The sequence below is a fragment of the Lynx canadensis genome, chromosome A2 (assembly GCF_007474595.2).
Source record: "Lynx canadensis isolate LIC74 chromosome A2, mLynCan4.pri.v2, whole genome shotgun sequence".
Classification (NCBI taxonomy): Eukaryota; Metazoa; Chordata; class Mammalia; order Carnivora; family Felidae; genus Lynx; species Lynx canadensis.
Genome location: NC_044304.2, coordinates 38,868,824 through 38,885,069, shown reverse-complemented (window position 1 = coordinate 38,885,069; position 16,246 = coordinate 38,868,824).

Sequence of the window (16,246 nt, the reverse complement as noted above, 5' to 3'; positions counted from 1 at the left end):
AAGACCAAGACCTCATTCTCTCATGTCCCCTGCATTCTGTACTTAGGAAACTGCAGCCCAGGGAGAGAGAATGAGGTGCACCATATCACAGAGCTTGAATGTGACAGAGTTGGGATTTGAATTCAGGGAATCTAACTCCAACACCAAGAGTAAGTTGGGACAGGAAAATGTTTGGCTCTAAGTGAAGTACTGTAAATGTGAAGTAAGATGTTAACTGAAATTCGGTCACAGTACTCAGCCAATCCCAGACTCCCTTCTTTCAAACCTCTGTTTTCCCAGAGAGGGTTCTGCGTGTCTTGAAAAAGGCCTTGCTCAGGGGGTCAGACACCATGACCTGCAGTGGACTCACCGCGAGAGAGCACCCAGGACCATGAAGGGCAGTCAGCAGGCTAGAAAGAGTGCAGCAAACAGAAACTGTGAGGGCTGAGGCCGCAGGAGAGCTCTGCACAGATTTAAACTCCCCTTAGGAATTCATCCTTCTTCCCAGACCTCCACTCATTGGAGCAACTTTATTTAATGTTACCTGTAGCTTTGCTTCTGGGCTGCCATTGTAGCCAGCCTGCTTACCAAAAAGAGGGTTTTGTGACATCTAGTAGGGTGAGACTACTGGGCTTCTTGGTGGGAACCTAAAGCTAATTAAAGAATGAGGCACATTAAAGGGGCACCTGGGTGGCTCAGTCGGTTGAACCTCCAACTTTGGCTCAGGTCATAATCTCACAGTTCGTGAGTTTGAGCCCCACGTTGGGCTCTGTGCTGACGTCTCAGAGCCTGGAGGCTGCTTCAGATTCTGTGTCTCCCTCTCTGTCTGCCCTTCCCCGCTCATGCTCTGTCTCTCCTTCAAAAAGAAATAAACATTAAAAAAAATGAGACACATTAAAAAGAAAAAAAATGTTAATAGGCTTTACATCCAGTGCAGAACCCAACACAGGGCTTGAACTCACAACCCTGAGATCATGACCTGAGCTGAGATCAAAAGTTGGACACTTAACTGACTGAGCTACCCAGGTGCCCTGAGACACATTTTAAAATCTTAGTCCTGCTCATATTATATTGATCCATCACCTCAAATTTTAATGAAAATTTAATATCCAACTTTGACTAGGTTACCTTGAATTTGAGTTCCACTAAACTGAATCAAACTTATATAGAGAATTAGTAACTGTTACTGAATCATATGAACTTGACTGAATTCGAATGTTTCTTTTCACTAGAATTGGTTATTTGGTCAAGTTTAACGTTGTTTTGTTTGCTTTTTAAAGCAGTCTTGCCGAGGCTCTCAAGCACTCACTATGTGTCAGGCTCTGTGCTAGGCACTGGTGAATCAAAGCAACATGATTTGTCCCCCAGAAGCAGACTAAAGATTCTTGTGAAAATGATTTCTTAATGCAGTGTTCCCGGGAGACCCTCGTAAAGCAGAGGGTGGGGTTGGGGGGGGCAGGAGGATAGAACTAGTAAAGAAGAAGGCAAGCCAGGTGGTGCTCTCAGGCAAAACTCCAGTCTCCGGCAGTTCCTGCAGGGAGCTCTGGAGGGTAACTACACCTCCAAGTTGTGTCCTACTCAAGACGAGGGAGTAGGCTTTCCTAGTCCTGTGTTAGCACTCACTGGCTACAGGCCACCACCCACCCCACACCGCGTCTCCCCACCACCCCCGCTCAGCCCCCAGGATGGAAACACTCAGGCTTTTCTGTCTCCCTGCACAGAGGAAAGCCTTGACTAATCCTGACCCAGGCTCTACTGTTAGCAGCAAAGGTTTAAGGCAGCTAAGGGAGGGGAGCACAGAACCAGAAGAAGGATGGGTGGGCAGCTGGGCAGAGCATGGACCAGGCTACCACCTACTCCTTACAGAGTTTGTCATCTACTGGGTTGGCCCAAGGGAGCCACGACAAGAAAACAGGTAACTATGTCATTATCGTATGTGATGAGTGCACATGGGCAATGAACAGAGTGTGATTTTTAGAGACTAACCGGTGAGTATCTAGTTGGAATGGTCACCAGAGGTGGACATTGTCAACCCGCAGGCATCCTTTACCCTTTGCTCTTCTCTCCTCTCCCCCATGGCTTTCAATGGAACTGCCATCTGACCACCCTGAGGGGATATGTATGAGGACCAAAGTTCTAAGAATGGCTGGGTAGAAGGGTAGAACCATCCCTTGTCTCTGGTGGCATCATGGAGCCAGTGTACCATCCTGGATAGTCACCTTCAGACTTCTTTTTTGTGCGGAAAACAAAATTCCTGTTTGTTGAAGCCAGAGGAAATCGGATTTTTCTGTTACGTGCAGCCGAATTTATTCATACACACACACACACACATACGTGTGTGTGTGTGTGTATATATATTCTTTTTGGGTTGTTTTTGTTGTTGAGAGAGAGAGAGAGAGCACGTGTGCATTTGCTCTAGTAGGGGAAGGGGGAGGGGGAAAAGGGAGAGAGAAAATCGTAAGTAGGCTGCACCCCCAACCCAGGGAAGAGCTGACTTGGGGCTCTCTCATGACTGTGAGATCACAACCTGAGTGGAAATCAAGAGTCTGATACTTAACCGACTGAGCCACCCATGCACCCCACAGCCAGATTTATTCTTAAGCAGCTCCCAAGCCTTGGAGGAGGGGTTGACCTTCTAGAGAAGATCAGTTTCGCAGAGGGAAGAAGCAGAGGTAAATACAGAAATAGGTTGGAAGGCTTCTGACACTAACTTCTCTACAGCTGGATATAGCATTATTATGACACTTTAATATAGCAGTTATCAGCAGAGTAAGTACAATAAGGTGATATGTTATCTTTGTGGGAATCTTCACCTGCAGTAATGGGTTCATTGAACCGGGGCTTTCCCAGCATCAGCACAATTAACGTTTGGGGCCAGATCATTCCTTTTTGTAGGAAAGGAATCCTTATAGGATGTTTACCAGCGTGCCTGGCTTCTACCCTCTGGTGGTTGGTAGCACCCCCTCACCCTAGTTTTTGACAAACAAAAAAGTCTCCAGGCATTACAGAATGTCCTCTGCGGGGGGGGGGGGGGGGGGGGGGGGGGGGGGGGGGAAGAGGGAGAGGCAAAGTCACACCCAGTTGAAAGCTTTTTTCTTTCAAATAGCTATTTAGTTTCAATAGCTACGTAGTTTTATCTACAAACTTTACAATTAATGATAAATTATATTTAAACTACAGGAAAGCAATCTTGCTTTGTGAAGAAAGCAATCTTTTGTTCCTTTAGGCCTACCTTCTTTTAAGTAAACATTGAAAACAGAATCTGCATTTAGAAAAAAAAAAAAAAAAGAATAGTAATACAAATCACAGAAGAAACTCACTTTAAGCATGCCTTCCGGTAAGTCATTTTTCACCATTTACCTCAGTTTCCAAATCTCTAAATGGAAGAACTTATGTAAGACAACTCACAAGTATTTTTTCCCTTTAAAATTAAGATTATTCCATGATTCACTGAAAATATTTCTGGGGTTACCCTGGACCTTAAATGATGATTCGGTTTACAAAAATGTGATTGATATGCCAATTTGGGGAAAATAGGTCTATAGAATGAGACATACTGTTTTTCCTTCTGAAAGTCTTGTTGAGGGCTATCATTATTTTAAGGAAGAAAAACAGTCATTGATATATATGACTATTTTTCTTTTTAATTCGACAAAGCAATTGTGCTCTCATTGATTCAAGGTCAGGTTTTCACACTGTTATCTTGTGATAGCATTCATTATCAGGTTCTTCACTGCTTTTTACAACTGACATGGCCACAGTCAAAAACAGAATACGCCAAGGAAAAAGGTCAGAACATGCTGAGGTGAATCAATTTGCATAGGGGAGGAAAAGAGAGGGCTGTTTCCATGGCTTCTAACAGAAGTAGGGAGAGAAATGTGAAAAATGAAAACTAGTTTTCAGTGGCAAACAAAATGAACTGGTCTATAAATATTTCATAATTTTAGCCCCATAAAGTCTCATTGTTTGGTGGTAATCTTTATTATGAGTAATCATGGGTTGCTTTTTTGTTTGTTGCTGGCTTTTTCTGCTGATCTCTGTGCCATACATCTCTGAAATAACACCCACTAATTTCTTTTTCATTTACCTCACTCTGGTAGAGAGAGAATATGTAGTCATCAGTAGGAAGTTAGAGACATAACTATCTGATTTAAACAAATAAAGTACATTTTTAGAGTCAAAGAGTATTGTATATAAAAATGAAAACCCAAAGATAAAGTCCTCAGTAATGTTTTCCTTTTGGAATAGAGTAATTTTTAAAATATCCTAAGAGGTTAAGGAGGTCAACCATACACAGGAGCAGTTAGGTTGTTTCTTGTGTCTTGGGAGGGGGTATCTGGAGCATCAGCAACTGAGGTGTGTCAGAGTTACCCTCTTTGCTTAGAAGTGGGGCACACATGTCTTGCCTTTACCTATCCATGTCCACCATCTTTTTTTTTTCAAGTTTACTTATTTACTTTGAGAGAGAAAGAGAGAGAGAGTGCAAGCAGGGGAGAGAGAGGGAGAGAGAGAGAATCCCAAGCAGGCTCCCCACTGTCAGCACAGAGCCCGATTCAGGGCTCAATCTCATGAACTGTGAGATCGTACCCAAACCGAAATCAAGAGTCAGTCCCTTAACCATCTGGGTCACCAGGTACCCCAACCCTCTCTTGTTTGTGAACAGTACCTCATTTTCCTTAGGAAAACCATCCTCTCTCACCTTAAATAGAAGAGGTCTTGTGGGGCTACCCTCATATGTGTATCAGCATCATACCCCCAAGTCACAATCATGTCCAACAGCACATTCCATCCCTGTGGCTGTAGTGATTGGCTCAGAGATGAGTGCCTAACCCAGAATGGTCCTCTGAAACTCAGTCCTGAGATTCCTGCTAGGATGCCTGGTGCAGGAGGCAGGTAGAGAGCCCCATTTTTGCCAAATGGGAAACAGTGAGCATGTCATCTGGGATCTGCTGGGGTAGATCATTCAAGAGAGCCTGGCAGAGGAGACCAACCCAACCCAAAACACGATTGAAAACCAGCCTGAACTCATGACCGGTCCTCTTTCTAGAGTGCGTAAATTCTTTCTTTGCCTAAGCCAGTTTGCCCTGGATTTTATTACTTGCAAATGAAAGATTCCTGAGGAATTCAGAAAATCAAGTTCTGCAGAACCTGGAGAAGACTAAGAGCTCAGAGATGCATGTGGAACGGAGTTCAAAGAAGAATCCACGTTTATTTAGGGAGCTGTATGTAGTCAGCAGAACTACAAAGCACAAACTTAGGAAATTTAGCAAATGAAAAATCAGGATACGTATTTAGGGAAGCACTCCAAGGACTTCAGGAGCACTGGCAGTGTTCAGACGTTGAAGCTGGCTGTTGGCCACACAGGCACTTAATTTGTTATTATTTTTTAATTATTATTATTTGTTAATTATTTTTAATTTTAAAAAATTACTATTTTTATTTTTAAATTATTTTTTATTATTATTTTATATACTTCTATGTACACATTATGTATTTCTATTTTTCTGAGGTTAGGAAACTTGCACAAAATCGCAGGACTTATAAATGGGGTAATATTAGTACTTTATCTCACAGGGTTGTGAGGATTAAATGAGGCAAAGCATGTAAGGCTTTAACATCATGCCTCACACACGGCATGTGCTCAGTAGATGTTAGATGCTGTTCTAATAATAACTGTTTGGGGATGTTGGGAGGATTATAGAAGATAATGCATATTAAACACTTAGCACTACTTCCTACATCTAGTAAGAGATTACTTTAATGTTTGCTATTATCATTTTTATCATAACGGGTTAATATGTTTCTCTGACCAACACATCTTCCATAGAAGCAGATCACCCATGGTATTTGTGGGCTATTTTTCTCCTACCATTCAGGTTATACAAGACGTTTTGTACAAAAACAATACGAGTAGAGATACGGGGACATCTTTAGTGTTTCTTCCCAGCCTTACATTTGACGAATCTTTGCAGCAGCGTAGAAGAATTTTGATTTGTACCTGTACTGTACCATAGAGTAGTCACTAGCTACCTGTGGCTATTGCAATTTAAATTTCATTGAAAAATGTATTCCTCAGTTGGACGAGCCTCATTTCAAGTGCTCTACAGGTGTATGAGGCTCGTTGTACTGTTGTGGACTGGGCAGATATGGAATATATCCATCATTGTGGAAAGTTCTGTAGGACTGCAATGTGCTGTTCGGGGAGTGACTGAAACCAGAACTGGAAAAGCATAAAATCCTCCATTTTTGTTGCTTGGAAACATTGTACTTTTGGGGGGAAGGTTTTCTGGCTGTGTCACAAAAGGAGTCACAGGTGACCTCTCACCTTGACCCAGTGACAATAGTCCAGTGTCTCCCTGACCTCTCTGCCCCTCCAGAGAAGGAGCAGGGCACTTAGGATAACCAGGCCTCCTCAGTTTGGGTCGTGAAATCAGAATGCCAATCTCTTGTTTTAGAATGAAAACCTTCATTGCCCAAGGACTGGCACTCAGGCCCTCTGGTTCCCAGAGCCTCTCCCAGCTGTGGTGAGAAGCAGAGAGAAGCAGAGAGCTGGAGTGCTCCAGAGTCAGAGCAAGGGCATTGGTTTGTGTGGTCTGAGTGTGCTTTTCCCCAAGTTCAAGGGAGACCTGCCTGCCACTGGAGCTGGACAGGTACCTTCTCAGGCCAGAAGACTTTGGGCCTGGTAATGGTCAGCTTTGCTGACTTTGTATTAAGAGACTCCCCATTTTTCTTTGTCTTCTTCCTTCCTTCCTTCCTTCCTTCCTTCCTTCCTTCCTTCCTTCCTTCCTCCCTCCCTCCCTCCCTCCCTCCTTCCCTCTCTCCCTCCCTTCTTCCCTTCCATCTCTCCTTCTTCTCTCCTTCCTTCCTTCCTTCCTTCCTTCCTTCCTTTTTTTCTTTTCTTTTCTCCTCTTTTCCCTTTCTCTCTCTTTTTCTTTCTTTCTTTCTTTCTTTCTTTCTTTCTTTCTTTCTTTCTTTGTTTCTTTCTTCCTTTCTTCCTTTTTTAAACTATTTTGAACTAATCTTATACTCACAAGAGATATCAAAAATGATTTAGAGAGTTCCTGAGTACCCTCCACCCAGCTGCCCCCAACATAGCATCGTACATGACCAGAACACATTGTGAGGACCAGGACACTGACATTGGCACAGTACCCTTTTCCTTTGATAATAGCAGATGTTTCATTGGGTCCTTTCATTATATCAGGTACATTGTCTTTTAATTCTCCTAACAACCCTGTACTGCAGGTATTACTATTTTTAGTTCCATGTTATTGAGAAAAGAACTGACACTCTAAGAGCTTAAGTGTCTCCCCCAAGGCTGGTCAGGCTGTCAATGGCAGCACTGGGACTGGACCCCCTCAGATCTAACCTCAGAGCAGCACTCTCCAAGTACAATTGGGGTAAAAAGATTAACAAGCAGGCCTCAAGACCAGACATGCCACAGTAGAAGGAAGGGAAAGTAGTTGTGACCACAGGTCCCAAATTCTGCCAACATGTGGTCAAACCCCAAGTTTGCTCAAACTTCAGTAAATTTATTGTGATGTTTAGGAAAGGTAATTAATAGCATTCGAAATATATACTGCAGATGATTTGTACTTTCATACTCTTTGCTTCAAGAGCTCCTCATTTGATATCATGGCTCATAATTGGGGCAAACATTCGGTAATCAAAAAATACCCCCCAGAGGCCTAATATTGGGGGAAACAAAAAATATATATAAATAGACTTACTTTGAAGGAATATAATGCTATAAAAATATACAGTGATAATAGCTACCATTTTTCCAACGCTTATATGTCAGGCACTGTGGTAAGTAAGCCCTTTAGAATATGTTAACTTCCTTTATTTCTTACTCCAGATTTCCGTGAACTGGAAAATGTGTTTATAATGGGGTTGGAGATGGGTACCCATACCTGAAAGAGGTGCACGTATAGTCAAAAAAACACGATCTCATCATCATCGCCATCATATACGAGGTACCAAAGTATGCCATATAGTCTGCTAGACGCTGTCCATGATCTCATTTAAAACTTCCAGTCCTTTTGTTTTTGCCCACCTGTCATTTCCTACCTATCACGTAGGTATGAGGATATTGATAGTTTACATATATTGAGCTCTTATGATGATGCAGTTGATGGATCATATTTATTCATTATTTCATTTGGTTCCCATAACAGCCCTTTGAGGCTGGAGCCATCATTATCTCCATTTTACAGGATGAGCCCCTAAGCCCTGACCCAGATCCAGATTTGTCTGTAAGTAATTGGGGGTCACTCCAAATGCTCTCAGATTTTTTGGAATGTATTTATTTAAGTAAAAGTTAGTGAATATATAGTATTGGTTTCAGGAGTAGAACCCAATGATTCATCACTTACATATAACACCCAGCGCTCATCCAACAAGTGTCCTCCTAAATGCCCATCACTCCTCTAGCCCATTTCCCCACCCACCTCCCCTCCAGCAACTCTCCGTTCGTTCTTGGTATTTAAGGCACTCTTATGGTTTCCCTCCCTCTCTGGTTTTATCTTATTTTTCCTTCCCTCCCCCGGGTTCATCTGTTGTGTTTGTTAAATTCTACATATGAGTGAAATCATATATCTGTCTTTCCCTGACTGACTTATGTCACTTAGCAAAATACACTCCAGTTCCATCCACATTGTTACAAATGGCAAGATTTCATTCTTTTTGATCACCAAGGAGTATTCCATTGTATAGATATACTACATATTTTTATTTTTAATGTTTATTTTTGAGAGAGCGTGAGCAGAGGAGGGGCAGAGAGAGAGAGAGAGAGAGGGAGACACAGAATCCGAAGCAGGCTCCAGGCTCTGAGCTGTCAGCACAGAGCCCAACACAGGGCCTGAACTCACAAACTGTGAGATCATGACCTGAGCCGAAGTCGGACACTTAACCGACTGAGCCACCCAGGCGCCCCAATTATACCGGAATTTAAAATAAAAGGAAAAAAAAAGAAAGGAAAATCACTTTAGGACTTTGAACATGGTCGTGGTGAGACTTTTAGCCTGGAAAGAACTGTCTGGTACCAGCGTGTGGTGTAGAGTGGTTCTCATGGGACTTTTCTCAACAGTGCCTACAGACCCAGTTTGTCTCTAGTTGATAAAATCGCCTGTGCTCTCTCTTCATAGCTACCCCTGCCCCATCTGCATATGAAAACACCAGAAATGACAGGCAGTCAGGAAGAATTTTATCTGACAGTGTGCTTACCAAAACTTGGATGTTCTGCTGAAGGGGGAAAAAGTTTGAAATCTACTATTTTACACAAACTGAATGTCTAAGAGATCAATTTACAAATCAGACTAGCAATTAATTAATTTAAATATTACTGAATAATTGGAAGCAGCTTGTGCTGGGAAAAGATTTGTGGTTTTTCATCAGCTTTAAGGAAGACAATGAGCACCTCTGTCAAGGTGGGGTTCTGGGACCCCACCGGCTCTACAAGGAAAACACTTTGAAGCACCCCAGTAAACCCATCTCCTGACCTCACTCACTCTCCTCCACCTCCAGCTATTATGATGGGGGTCTATTAAACAGACAAACACAGGAGGAAGTGGAGGGGAGAATGTGTAATAAGATCATAAAAGCACAATTACTATGGATCATTGGCTAGGGCTTGGAAATACTTTCATTATGGTGAATTGCATCTATCAGCTCACAGACATTTTAGAAGTAAACAAATGAGTTAGCAGTTTACTGCTTAGGATTCTCCAAGTGAGGGTTTATCCCACCAAAGGTAATTTCCCAACAATATTGGGGGAAACAAAAATACACCTTGGAGGCTCTACCTCCAAGCCTATGCTACCCTGTTTGCTAATTCATGGACCAAATGTTGATAATATGTAACATATACATTTAACAAACCCAAACTGCCCAATCATGTGAAGGACAGATGACACCAGTGGATAGATACGCAGGATGCTTTAACATCGAATGCACAATTTGATGGTCATCTCTCACTCTAGGGACGGTGGAACAAGTGACTGTAAGGACTCAATATATAGGGCAAGAATCTCCACAAAGTAGTCTCCTTTTTTTGGAAGATGTGTTTATAACTGTTTTCTGGATGGGTCCCCATACCTCAAAGAGGTGCATGTATAGTTGGAAAATTTTTGAGTGAGGAAGCAAGAGAACTCTTTCTCCTGCTTCCTATAAGATGAAATCTTTTCGATTCTCAGTTTCCTCAGCTGAAAAGCAAGCTAGATGGATCTGAGTGTCTCAGTATTCCTTGTATTTGATTGATGAGTTCGCCTAAGACTCATTCCATCTTCAAGGCCCTTATTCTAAATTTAGTGGGGTTTTTGTTACGGCTCGTATGTGGTCATGATGGGAGATTTAGACTTGTCTAAAATTTTATCCCTGATACATGCAAGATGTGCTCTATTACCAAATGTTTTGGAAATGCTGGGTTACACCAAGTTGGACTGGTTTCTTTTTTGAAGGACTTCTCAGGGCCTATGATGTATTGATAGAAATGATGACTTCTCTTCCTGCCTAAAAAAAGCAAGCAGGATGCTTTTGACAGGGTCCTTACCTTATGAGCAGAGGCACCAATCTGGTCTTAGAACTCTGACAAACGAACCTGCAGAGCAGAAATGTTGATCGCCTGTTTCCTTGACAAAAAGAAAAAAGAAAAAAAGACGTCTTCTGACCCTTCCCTGTTGTTTAGGGAATCCCTCTGGAAAAAAGTCTCAAACAAAAAATCTAGACTTGCACCGGATCTGACATTTTGTTCTTGAGTTTGATCTCTTGAGTTGAAAGAGAGAGACAAAAAAAGGAAGGCTTTGAGATAAGTTTGAGGAAAATTCACACCATAGTGGTAATTTCTTGCTTCTGGTTATTGGCTACCTAAATTTTGTATGGCACTGTTTACGTAAACCATATAAATAGGAGGCAAAGCTATAATATTGAAGTATTTGGCATTGGACTGACTGGGTTGAGCCCCCCCCCTACTACTTAGAAATGGTTGTGATTCTGTGCAATATTGTCCATCTCTGTGCATCACACTTTTCTCGTCTGTAAAATGGGAATTGTGATAGTAGCTACCCCAGAGAATAACTGGAGGTCTTATAGAAAATGTATTGAAATTTATTAGCACTACCATGTGTAAAGCATAGAAATAGCCATCCTTTACATTTGGAAATGGAGGCTCTGTTAACTGGTTTGTGCCTTAAATTCCTATGCCCAGATGCCTTATTATTCCAAGGCCTTTCCCTTAGTAGAAAAATAAATCTCCAAATATGGGGGAGAAGAACAAATTGCTAAGTGAAATTTACTTGCATGGATAGCTAATAAATGTTGATAGAGGTAATTAACTAGCCCAAGTTTTTATCTTAAAACTCTTTACTATATGTGCTTTCTTTTTTTCTCTGTGGAAAGTTACTGAATATACTACAGATTTGCATAACAATCTCTTCTTTTTAATGAAGTACATGATATATAAACCTTAGCCTTCAGGCCCATGTTCAGTGCTAGCAATGAATATTAAATACATTCAGCATTTTAATGAACAAAACCTAAATCTTTTAGAAACATCTATTCATCCTGACCCCTCATATTATTTCAAATGAATTTTATACTAATTGTTTTAAGAAAACTCTTTCTCCTCGATTATACTTCAACTATTTAAAAATAGGTAAACTTTATTGTACATTATCACTTGAATAGACTAAATAATTTTAGTGCCTCCACAGACAATTGGCTTTCAAATTGAAGCAGGGTGATTTATTTTTAAAAATAAAGAGAAATCATCAGCATTGAAATAGATTAAAATAGATGTCTTATTTAGAACTTTAAAAGCAATTCATTTTTCATATGTCACATTTAAAGCCTGGTTATTATTTTTAAAAAATATTTCAGACTATAATATGGGTTTGTTAACAAGAAAAGCCACTGTGTAATAGTACAGTGATGAAAGATGGAGAGTAAGAAAACAAGCAGAATATCTATTTTACTTTTTTTAGACCATCTAAATGAAAATCATTTACTAAGACACATGGGACCCAGCTATGAAGTTAATAGGTCCACCTATTATAATAATCAGAAGTCATAGGAAGAAGACACACAAGAAAGTATGTCCTCTAGCAAGCTGGAATCACTTTAAAAACTAGAGCTCCATATATATGGGTAATAAAAGCTTTCTTGATTTATATGGTTGAGAAAATATTTTAGTCTTCCAGTTCAAGATGTCAGACCAAACAAATTTATTGCCCTTCTGCCTCCAGTTCTACCAGGAAATATTGATTGACCACCTACTATGTAACAAGCAATTGAAGTAAAAGTACATATAACATGATGAACATGCCAGGGGTCCATCGAAGAACCAGTGTTGGGGGCAACTTCCCAAATTTGGGAAGCAGATGGGTTAAACTGATAACCCAGAGGGAACATCTGAAGTACAGTCCATACTAGGCTCAGGAAAATTTCATGGTAACAAATTTGCCCTGAGGACCAGTAGAAAACTTGTGATTCCTCTTCTTTATTATCTGAAGCAAGAGTCAATGAGCTTTTTATACAAACTTTCTATAAAAGGCCAGGTCATAAATGTTTTTAGCTTTGCAGGCCATACAATCTGTCTCTGAAAAATACCCCACTCTGGGACTCCTGGGTGGCTCAGTCGGTTAAGCATCCAACTCTTGGTTTCGGCTCAGGTCATGACCTCACAGTTCGTGGGTTCAAGCCCAGCACTATCAGTGCAGAGCCTGCTTCAGATCTTCTGTCTCTCTCTCTGTCTGTCTCCCCATCCTTGTGTGCTCCCTCTCTCTCAGAGATAAATAAGCATTAAAAAAAAATACTCCACTCTGCTGTTGTAGTGTAAAAGCAGTGATAGACAGGACATAAACAAGTGTGGCTGTATTCTAATAAAACTTTATTTACAGAAACAGGCACTAGGTCACAGTTTGCCAACCCCTGATCTAATTTTTTTTTTTTTTACCATTGTGGCTATAGTATGTGATATAGACAAATAAAAAAGTTTAAAGGAAACTGGCCAGAATTTTATCCCCAGCCCAGCCTCTTCTCTGCACCCCAGGCCTGTCTGTGACTGCCTCTCCCACACCCAGGTAAATTTCCTGCATCCCCAACATGACTGCTGTTGAGACAAGGTGAATCCTAGGGATAAATCTTGGTATTTTCTTCACTCTTTATCTTAACCAACAGTAAACTCTACCTGTTTCACTTCTAAAGTGAATCAGTTCACTTCTGTCCCTCTTTACTGCCAATGATGTTAGCAGAAGCCCCCTGGACCACTACAGTAGCCTGTCATCAGATCCGTCCTCATCTACCGTATCCCACCTGCAACCTCTTCTCCACATTCCCAGTAATTTGTTCAGCACATATTTGCTGAGTACCTGCTGTGTGCCAGTTACTCTTCCAGGGACTGGAGGCAAATCGGTAAGCAAAAGATATCTAAAAAAATTCTTGATCTCATAGAGCTTGTATTCTGGGCTATGTGTAGGGTACGTGGGACAGAGCAATAAACATAAAAGTCAATAATAGAGGATGCTCTTTCCAATCCCCAGCACAAGCTGATTCCCCTTCCTGGAATGTTCAGCCCCCTCTGCTCCTGCTGTCCCCATTCTTCATGTCACTTAAATCCGGCTCAAGCTTCAGATCTCGGCTTATGCTTCTTTACTTTAAGAAACCTTTAGGTCTTCCCACATGCTGTGTCCGAGTGCACTACATTGGTTTCCTATAATTATATAATTGTATGATTGTTTGATTCATGTCCTTCCCACTAGACTGTAAGCTCTCAGAGGGCTGGATTCATATCTTTCTTGGTCATCATTGTACTTCCGGTTCCTCCCACATTATCTGACATATAGTAAGTATTTAGTAAATGTCTGGTGATTGAATGAATTATGGTTTATTACCCACCCAAAAGAAAATACCAACTTACACATTTATTCTTTTTCAGAGTCTCGGTATAATTCTAGCATAAGGAATACTGAACTCGAAAACAAAAACACAAAATGAATAATACAACGTTATCATTTATAATCATTCCAAGTTCAATATGCTCATTCAGGAATCCAAGCCATGGTTGATCCCTTTCCTGTAAAATGCAGCCTTGCTCACCAGATTTCTGGTTCCCCTCAGATTTACGTTGTCCATCCCTTTGAAGACAGACTAAATCATGTGATTTGCTTTGGCCATTAAAACGTGGGCAAAAGTGACAGACATCAACTCAAGGCAGATGCATTTGAAAACTGGTGTGCAACCCTCCAGTTCCATCCACCTGGGTTAGTTTCCTGTGGCTGCCATAAGAATTTATCACAATTGAGTGGCTTCAAATGACAGAGATGTATTCTGTCACAGTTCAGGAGACTAAGAGTCAAAAATTAAGGTGTGGATGAAGCCATGCTTCTTCTGAAGGCTCTGAGGAAGAATCTTTGACTCTTCTGTGTTCTGGTGGTTGCTGGCAATCCATGGCGTTCCTTGCCTTGTAGATACATGACTCCAGTCTCTGCCCTAGTCTTCACATGACCATCTCCCCGTGTGTTTCTTCCACGTCTCTGTGTCAAGGTCTCCTTCTCCTTTCTCTTACAAAAATACCAATTATTAGATTTGGGGCCCACCCTGGTCCAGGCTGACCTCATCTTAAATGATTATAACTGCAAAGCCCCTACTTACAAACAAGGTCACACTGACAGGTATGGAAGTTTAGAACTTGAACATAGCTTTTGGCAGGGACACAAGTGAACCCAATTCTACCTGTGAAGCACACGTTGAGATGGAGCCTTCATCAGCCTGGGTCCCAGGGTTATTGCCGGGAGACAGGTTTGTGTCTCCCAGTTCACCTCCGTTCAGTCCCATGTCTCCTAGATAGACAGGTGATGTGAATCACCTGCACCAGGACAAGTATTTATCCCTATAGCTGTTTGATGACTCCATTTCCCTGATTCATGCAAATTAAATGTGTCTAGGCTGTATACCATTTTCTTGTCTGTTCTTCCATAGAATATATTCCTGTTGATCATTAGTTTTTTTGTATCTGCCATATGCTTATCATTGTGCTATGTGCCAAGAGGAACATGTGGGAAATTAGACACAAAGAGCCCAGTTATAAGGAGTATATAATCTAATCTGGTGGATGAAACAGAAAAAACTATCAGTGTTGGCTGAAATTATGAGACACTAAATAATAAGACTTAATAAGAGGTAATGCTAATAGGGCTCATAGTCTGTTCTAGGTACTATAGGAAGCACTTTACAGGTATTATAGCCTTTCAACCCCATGGAGGCTATACCACATTGGGTTGGTGTTTTCTATTTTATGGGTGAGGAAACAAGCTTATAAAGTCTTTTTTTTTTAATGTTTATTTATTTTGAGAGAGAGAGAGAACACGCACACACCCAAGTAGGGGAGGGGAAGACAGAGAGAGAGAGAGAGAGAGAGAGAGAGAGAGAGAGAGAGAATCCCAAGCAGGCTCCGCACTGTCAGCACAGAGCCAGACACAGGGCTCAAACTCACGAACTGTGAGATCATGACCCAAGCCAAAATCAGGAGACTGACACTTAACTGATCTGACTGAGCTAACTAACTTAACTGACTGAGCTATCCAGGCACCCCACAAGCTTAGAAAGTCTTAAGCCGCTTGCCCAATGGTCATTCAGAATTCCACTCCAGGTTGGTCTGATTCACAAATTTGAAATCCCATGGCCTTTCCTGTACTGCCTCTTCAATTCAGCTCAACCTTGATAGCCTGCTACTAGATGGTGGTCTCCTCTGATCTACACAAAGTTTGGTTGTCCGTATGCAGTTATCCTCGGACTGCACTTATCATGTGGCAGTATCAACAGGTTGTAGTAATAAATAGAATAGTTAAGCCACTCTTCAATTTCTATCTCAGCATTCTTAAGTCGGCCTTTCCACCTAACTGGTTTTTATGAACTAATCCAAACTCAACCTTTCATCTTTCCTTTTATAAGATGAAACTTTCAGACTTAAATTCTCTAAGCTGAGATGCAGATTTGTCGTATCAGGGGACTTCATGTCTCCTCTAAAGCATTAAAAGCAATGAAAAAAAAAAACATAATCAAAAGAAACAACATGAAAACAAACCAACCCTATTCTTAAGTGTTTCCGATCTTGTTTCAAAACAGCCTAATGAGGATTGTTTTCCAAACAGCCATATATGAAGCCATCCACTTTTGAAATCTGATTTTCCTGTGTAGACATATCCTGTTTTCTGTGCTTGGAGAAGCAGGGAATACCCAAGCTGGCATTCAATAGTAGCAAAAATGAAATAGA